This window comes from Oncorhynchus mykiss, chromosome 13 (genome assembly GCF_057628025.1).
Source record: "Oncorhynchus mykiss isolate SJ-2025 chromosome 13, ASM5762802v1, whole genome shotgun sequence".
In the NCBI taxonomy this organism is placed as follows: Eukaryota; Metazoa; Chordata; class Actinopteri; order Salmoniformes; family Salmonidae; genus Oncorhynchus; species Oncorhynchus mykiss.
In genome coordinates this window covers 8,181,145-8,190,000 of record NC_143034.1, presented here as the reverse complement: position 1 = coordinate 8,190,000, position 8,856 = coordinate 8,181,145, and the positions used below count along the sequence as shown (strand labels likewise).

The following is an 8,856-nucleotide window of genomic DNA, read 5'->3' as shown; positions in this document are numbered from 1 at the left end:
TGGCTACAGGTTCACCTGCCTCGACTAAACTCTTCTTTTGGGGTGCTGCTATGGGCCAAGTGCCAACAGTCAGTATCTGGATAAAATGTGTTGCAACGAGGTGCAATGAGGTGTGTGATGTAAACAGAGAGGTCTATTTATTGGGGTGACCTGAACAGTGACTGGTTAGCAACTAGCTGTCCTCTCTAGAGGAATCTTCTAACTGTGACTGATGCCTGTAATCTAACCCAGATTATCACCGAGCCAACTACAGTGTGACTGATGCCGTAATATAACCCAGATTATCACTCAGCCAACAAGAGTGTGACTGATGCCAGTAATATAACCCAGATTATCACTCAGCCAACAAGAGTGTGACTGATGCCTGTAATATAACCCAGATTATCACTCAGCCAACTACAGTGTGATTTATGCCTGTAATATCACCCAGATTATCACTCAGCCAACTACAGTGTGATTGATGCCGGTAATACAACTCAGATTATCACCCAGCCAACTACAGTGTAAACCAATAGTGTCGGATCTATGACACCCACTTGTATTGATCATATTGTCACTAATGCTGCAAAGCTTTGCTCCAAACTAATATAAATTCCCATTGGCTGTAGTGACCATAACATTTTTGTCAATAACAAGGAAAGTGCCAAAGGTTTGGGCCTAAAGTAAATTCATAAGAGATCAGACAATATATTTTCTCAGGACTCTGTTGTTGTTGTTGAAGATGTAAACATGTACATGTTGGTCTGATGTGTTTGAGGAAGTGAACCAAGATGCAGCACTGGAAATATTTGTAAAATTATTCATGGCAATTGTTAATACCTTAACTGTTAGAACCCTGTTAGAACCCTGTGAGAACTGTTAGAACCCTGTGAGAACTGTTAGAACCCTGTTAGAACCCTGTGAGAACTGTTCGGACACTGTTAGAACCCTGTTAGAACCCTGTGTGAACTGTTCAAACCCTGTTAGAACCCTGTGAGAACTGTTCGGACACTGTTAGAACCCTGTTAGAACCCTGTGTGAACTGTTCGAACCCTGTTAGAAACCTGTGAGAACCCTGTTAGAACCCTGTTAGAACCCTGTTAGAACCCTGTTAGCTTGATGAGGAATTGAAACATTTTATGGTTCAAAGACGTGATGCAAAAAAGTCAGGCTGCTCAGCTGATTGGTTGACGTATTGTGCATGGAGACATATTGTGACTAAACTTAGCAAAAATAAGAAGAAATGATAATTACCAAACCGAGATAAATGACGTAAAACACAATAGGAAAAGACGTTGGAGTACCTTAAATGAAATATAACGGACAGAAAACCCAATTAATCTCCGTCCGTCTTTGAAGTTGAAAGGTCACCGATAACAAAACCTTTTGATGTTGCCCGTCATGTTAAATGGCTGTTTCACTACTAAAACTGGAGAGGGGAAAAAAAAACTCTGAAATTAAATGACAATATTGAACAGTGAACCATCATACTAATATATAAAATATCTAACAGGGAAAGAGAAGGATTGTTGTTTTGAATTTGGTCAAGTTAGTGTTGGAGAGGTAGAGAAACTACCTCAGCATGCATATAGAGAAGGGCACTCAACTTGTACTGCACTGACTCAGATGACTGCTGATTGGTTAAAATAACAGGATGACATTGGAGCTGTATTGTTAGATTTCAGAGCAGCTTTTAATGTTATTGAAGAAACTAACTTGCTGTGGCTTTACATCACCTGCCATCACACGACTGGAGAGTCATTTAACCAATAGAACCCAGAGAGTTCTTCAGTGGAAGCTTCTCTACCATAAGATATGTACAGTGTGCAGTGTCTCTCGGGCAGGTCGGGCCGTTACATTTCTCTGTTTATAAATGATTTTACCACTTGTCTCACACCACGCTAGGACGGCATGCGGATGATTCCACACTCTACATGGCAGCACCCAATGCCAGTGAGCTCACTGATATTCTAAATAAGAATGGGTGATGTAATAATAAACTGGTCACAGTCAGTATCAGAATGGGTGATGTAATAATAACCTGGTCACGGTCAGTATCAGAATGGGTGATGTAATAATGAACTGGTCACAGTCAGTGTCAGAATGGGTGATGTAATAATAAACTGGTCACAGTCAGTATCAGAATGGGTGATGTAATAATGAACTGGTCACGGTCAGTATCAGAATGGGTGATGTAATAATAAACTGGTCACAGTCAGTATCAGAATGGGTGATGTAATAATAAACTGGTCAGTATCAGAATGGGTGATGTAATAATGAACTGGTCAGTATCAGAATGGGTGATGTAATAATAAACTGGTCACGGTCAGTATCAGAATGGGTGATGTAATAATAAACTGGTCACAGTCAGTATCAGAATGGGTGATGTAATAATGAACTGGTCACAGTCAGTATCAGAATGGGTGATGTAATAATAAACTGGTCACGGTCAGTATCAGAATGGGTGATGTAATAATCAACTGGTCACAGTCAGTATCAGAATGGGTGATGTAATAATGAACTGGTCAGTATCAGAATGGGTGATGTAATAATAAACTGGTCAGTATCAGAATGGGTGATGTAATAATGAACTGGTCACAGTCAGTATCAGAATGGGTGATGTAATAATGAACTGGTCACAGTCAGTATCAGAATGGGTGATGTAAAAATGAACTGGTCACAGTCAGTATCACAATGGGTGATGTAATAATAAACTGGTCACAGTCAGTATCAGAATGGGTGATGTAATAATGAACTGGTCACAGTCAGTATCAGAATGGGTGATGTAATAATGAACTGGTCAGTATCAGAATGGGTGATGTAATAATAAACTGGTCAGTATCAGAATGGGTGATGTAATAATGAACTGGTCACAGTCAGTATCAGAATGGGTGATGTAATAATGAACTGGTCACAGTCAGTATCAGAATGGGTGATGTAATAATGAACTGGTCACAGTCAGTATCAGAATGGGTGATGTAATAATGAACTGGTCCCAGTCAGTATCAGAATGGGTGATGTAATAATGAACTGGTCACAGTCAGTATCAGAATGGGTGATGTAATAATGAACTGGTCACAGTCAGTATCAGAATGGGTGATGTAATAATAAACTGGTCACAGTCAGTATCAGAATGGGTGATGTAATAATCAACTGGTCACAGTCAGTATCAGAATGGGTGATGTAATAATCAACTGGTCACAGTCAGTATCAGAATGGGTGATGTAATAATGAACTGGTCACGATCAGTATCAGAATGGTTGATGTAATAATAAACTGGTCACGGTCAGTATCAGAATGGGTGATGTATTAATAACCTGGTCACAGTCAGTATCAGAATGTGTGATGTAATAATCAACTGGTCAGTATCAGAATGGGTGATGTAATAATAACCTGGTCTTGAATAAATCTAAAACTAAATGCATTGTATTTGGCTCTAAACATTCTCTAAGACCTTAACTGACGTTGTGCATAGAGGATGTGAGCGCTGAGGAAGCTGAACTCCAAGGTATAACATTGGATGGTCAATTATCATGGTCAAGTCATATTGACTAAGTTGTTGTTTAGATGAGGAGAAGTTATCATGGTCAACTGTTAGACTAGGTTGTTGACTAGGTTGTTGTGAAGATGGGGAGGGATATTGTCTGTTATAAAAATATGTTCTGTGTTTCTGACACAAAGATCAACTGTACTAGTTGTCCAGACTCTGGTCTTGTCCCATCTCGAGGACTGTCTGGTAATATGGTCAGGTGCAGAAAAGAAAGACCTAGCAAAGCTGTCTCAAAACAAAACAGCACGTCTTGCCCTTTAACTACACACACATATAACTAACATCAACAACATGGATGATAGTCTTTCTGGTTGACGGTTGACCAGAGATGTACTGCTTCTCTTTTAGTTATGGTAAATATTACTGTGGCGAAAAGTCCAAATTGTCTGGATAATCAAATCACATTCAGCTCACACACCCCTACATACCCCACAAGACATGCCACCAGGGGTCTCTTCAGACACCCATACATACCCCACTAGACATGCCACCAGGGGTCTCTTCACGCACCCATACAGACCCCACGAGACATGCCACCAGGGGTCTCTTCAGACACCCATACATACCCCACAAGACATGTTGTCAGGGGTCTCTTCAGACACCCATACATACCCCACAAGACATGCCACCAGGGGTCTCTTCAGACACCCATACATACCCCACAAGACATATTGTCAGGGGTCTCTTCAGACACCCATACATACCCCACAAGACATGCCACCAGGGGTCTCTTCACACACCCATACATACCCCACAAGACATGCCATCAGGGGTCTCTTCACACACCCATACATACCCCACAAGACATGCCATCAGGGGTCTCTTCAGACACCCATACATACCCCACTAGACATGCCACCAGGGGCCTCTTCCCAAGTCCAAAACGGGAATGGTGAGGGGACACACACACATAGAGACACCCTTTGTCTGTGTGTCCTAGACGAGAGTCTAGTCAAGACTATTGAGATACACCCTTTGTCTGTGTGTCCTAGACGAGGGTCTAGTCAAGACTATTGAGATACACCCTTTGTCTGTGTGTCCTGGTCTCGGGGTCCTTTGTTGCAGCTGCCATGGCGGATTTAAGCGTCCGTACGGGCCTGACTGAAACAGGCTTTACCTCCTCTCACACAAAGAGCCATTTAAACGCTGAAAGGACGACTGAAGTCTTCATTATATATACCTCCCGGAGAAAGAGAGAGGAACCTCGGGGGCGAGGAGGAGAACACATTGCGTCCCAGATGACACCCTATTCCCAATACACCGAGTCGACAAATAATTAGGAACACCTGCTCTTTCCATGACATACGTCCCAATACACCGAGTCGACAAATAATTAGGAATACCTGCTCTTTCCATGACATACGTCTCAATACACCGAGTCGACAAATAATTAGGAACACCTGCTCTTTCCATGACATACGTCCCAATACACCGAGTCGACAAATAATTAGGAACACCTGCTCTTTCCATGACATACGTCCCAATACACTGAGTCGACAAATAATTAGGAACACCTGCTCTTTCCATGACATACGTCCCAATACACCGAGTCGACAAATAATTAGGAACACCTGCTCTTTCCCATGACATACGTCCCAATACACCGAGTCGACAAATAATTAGGAACACCTGCTCTTTCCCATGACATGACGACTGACCAGGTGAATGTTAGGATCTCTTATTGATGTCGTCTGTTAAATCCACTTCAGTCAGTGTAGATGAAGGGGGAGGAGACGGGTTAAATACGTTTTTTTTTTTAAAGACGAGACATGGATTGTGCGTGTGTGCCATTGAACGGGAAGGACAAAAGATTTAAGTGCCTTTGAACGGGGTACCGGTTTTAGTGTGTCAAGAACTGCCACGCTGCTGGGTTATTCACGCTCAAGGATGTGTCGAGAACAGTCCACCACCCGAAGGACATCCAGCCAACTTGACGCAACTGTAGGAAGCATTGGAGTCAACATGGGCCAGCATCCCTGCGGAAACGCTCTCGACACCTTGTAGAGTCCATGCTCCGACGACTTGAGGCTGTTCTGAAGACAAAGGGGGTTGTGCAACCCAGTATTAGGAAGTTGTTCCTAATGTTTTTGTACACTCAGTGTGTAGCGCACAATTTTTTACCAGAGCCAATAGGGTAGTAGTGCACGACGTAGGGAATAAGGCACCATTTGGGAAGCAACCTGTTTGGAGAGGGTTGGTTCGTAGCTAAACAGCCATGGAGGACGGCTGTTTGGAGAGGGTTGGGTCGTAGCTAAACAGCCATGGAGGACGGCTGTTTGGAGACGGTTGGGTCGTAGCTAAACAGCCATGGAGGACGGCTGTTTGGAGAGGGTTGGGTCGTAGCTAAACAGCCATGGAGGACGGCTGTTTGGAGAGGGTTGGGTCGTAGTTAAACAGCCATGGAGGACGGCTGTTTGGAGAGGGTTGGTTCGTAGCTAAACAGCCATGGAGGACGGCTGTTTGGAGAGGGTTGGGTCGTAGCTAAACAGCCATGGAGGACGGCTGTTTGGAGAGGGTTGGGTCGTAGCTAAACAGCCATGGAGGACGGCTGTTTGGAGAGGGTTGGTTCGTAGCTAAACAGCCATGGAGGACGGCTGTTTGGAGAGGGTTGGGTCGTAGCTAAACAGCCATGGAGGACGGCTGTTTGGAGAGGGTTGGGTCGTAGCTAAACAGCCATGGAGGACGGCTGTTTGGAGAGGGTTGGTTCGTAGCTAAACAGCCATGGAGGACGGCTGTTTGGAGAGGGTTGGGTCGTAGCTAAACAGCCCACAATATGTGTTAAGAGTCACGAAGCATCAAACTAAGGAGACGAGCACGACTTGTTGGTTTATTGTGTTGAGATAGTAGAATAGTAGCTATCATCCGTATTCTGTGGGTTCTACAGCACACAGACAATCCTACCAGCTGACGAGAGAAAGGCTGAGATCTGTCTCTCTCTTCTCAGAGCTCCACACAGGCTCATTACCGAGTAATAACCAGGAAAAGAAGGGAAAAAAACTGGAAAGAAAAAAAAAAGCATAGAAACCTTTAACGTCTGAGAGGTGTTTAAACCCATTCATTCATCCCCTGTTCTTTTTCAGCCCGGCTTGGGCCCATAAAGAGGACTGTCAGCGTGTCTGCCATGGCTTCCTACTGATGTGTATTGAGACAGTGTGAATATAGAGAGACCAAAATGGCCTCCTCCTCCTCCTCCTCCTGCAAGGCTGGATTAGCTACACTGGATTAAAAGATTTACCTCCTGCTGCTTATTCAAATATTGTTTCACGTATTGTCATCAACAGTCTTGGAGACTCTACCTACTGCCCAGTCGAGAGAGAGAGAAAAAATAACCCTACATTAAACCTAGTTTAGAAATCGGAAATGTTTCCTGTCTATAACAGTCTAACAAAGGAGTTCTATTTGATTGGGGAATGAGAATGTGGAATCGGAACGTCGTGGGTTGGTAAAACAATGGAGGAGAGTTCTGAGGCATTCCGCAGCCAAGGAAGAGCGGATGGGGTGGAAGGAGATGGAGGGTAGAGATGGAGCAGGATGGAGCAGGATGGAGCAGGATGGAGCAGGATGGAGCAGGATGGGGTGGAAGGAGATGGAGGGTAGAGATGGAGCAGGATGGAGCAGGATGGAGCAGGATGGAGCAGGATGGGGTGGAAGGAGATGGAGGGTAGAGATGGAGCAGGATGGGGTGGAAGGAGATGGAGGGTAGAGATGGAGCAGGATGGAGCAGGATGGAGCAGGATGGAGCAGGATGGGGTGGAAGGAGATGGAGGGTAGAGATGGAGGGTAGAGATGGAGCAGGATGGGGTGGAAGGAGATGGAGGGTAGAGATGGAGGGTAGAGATGGAGCAGGATGGAGCAGGATGGGGTGGAAGGGGATGGAGGGTAGAGATGGAGCAGGATGGAGGGTAGAGATGGAGCAGGATGGAGCAGGATGGAGCTGGATGGAGGGTAGAGATGGAGCAGGATGGAGCAGGATGGGGTGGAAGGGGATGGAGGGTAGAGATGGAGCAGGATGGAGGGTAGAGATGGAGCAGGATGGAGCAGGATGGAGCAGGATGGAGCAGGATGGGGAGAAGAACCCCAGCAAGGCGAAGATGTAAATAAATGCGTCAGGAAAGCCTGTGGTGATCTTCGCTACGAGGTCTTTTTCCTGGAGACTCTCCTGGCAGTCAAACCAATTGATGTGGTTCCTTTGATGTGGATAAAGGGCTTCTGGAGACAGAAGGACCAGGATGAAAGGAGCGCAAGAAACAGAAGAAAAAAACTAACTGTTATTAGATTAGAAGACGAACACGACAACAAAACGGGTCGGACGACGACGCCGACACCGTGGCGGTGGGGGAGATGTTACGGCACAACGGGCTTCGTTGTTTTGGAGGTTCCGTTGGCATACGGACGGTGGGAGGGCGGTGGCAGCGATACGGTAAACGGGGATTCTTACCGTGGCGATGATGTGGCGGGGTCGGTGGTGGTCGTGTCGCGGTGTCAGGCCGATCGTCGTCCCGTTGTAACGGACAACGGTTCTGGTACTCCGCAGGACGATCTGTTAATCTGGACTCCCGTTGGCGTCCCGCAGTGGAATCTGTCGCCATCTTTGTGTCGTTGTCTTGGTTATCAGCCCTTCTCTCCCTCTCTCTCTCCTCCTCTCTTTCTCATCCCCTCCCTCCCTCCCTCCCTCCCTCCCTCCCACCCCTCCCCCTCTCTTGTTTCCGTGTTGTGATGTCATCACGCTGCAGCGATATGGAGGAGCAACGAAGGCCTTCTCCGTTCTGCAGGGGGCCCCGCCACCAACACACACACCAGACAGACCCTCAGTAGAAAGGACGTCAGACTGACAGAAGACCCCCTGCTGGGCTTGCCCTGTGTTTGATGTTGTATTTAACAGCTTCATTCATATCTCTCTCTCTCTCTCTCTCGCCCCCTCTCTCTTTCACCCCCCCTCTCTCCTCTCTCTCTCTCGCCCTCTTTCTCTTTCCCTCTCTCTCTCTCTCTCTCTCTCTCTCTCTCTCTTTCTCTCTCTCTCTCGCCCCCTCTCTCTTTCCCTCTCTCTCTCTCTCTCTCTCTCTCTCTCTCTCTCTCGCCCCCTCTCTCTTTCCCTCTCTCTCTCTCTCTCCCCCTCTCTCTTTCTCGCCCCCTCTCTCCTCCCTCTGTCCCCCTCTCTCTCTATGTTCAATACCTTCTCAAATCCTGTTAATGCTGCAAGGGGCAGTGTGTGTTCGTGTGTGTGTGTGTGTTGGAGAGCCCTTCTGTCTAGATCATCAACCGTGGCAGCTGCTTCTCTTTGAAGTCTTCATAAATAATCACTATTCATGTTCCTCCTTTCAACATTT

The 8,856-nt window shown here is 46.0% G+C and overlaps 1 protein-coding gene across 1 annotated transcript in view; it reads right to left on the bottom strand.

The window, feature by feature from the left end:
* The window catches only part of LOC110512102 (axin-1), a 54,627-nt gene extending 46,433 nt beyond the window's left edge, over window positions 1-8,194 (bottom strand). Inside the window, exon 1 of the mRNA XM_090194978.1 lies at window positions 7,968-8,194. The gene's annotated coding sequence lies outside the window, so the exon portion shown is untranslated. The remainder of the gene's footprint in view (window positions 1-7,967) is intronic.
* Window positions 8,195-8,856: the final 662 nt, after the last annotated feature.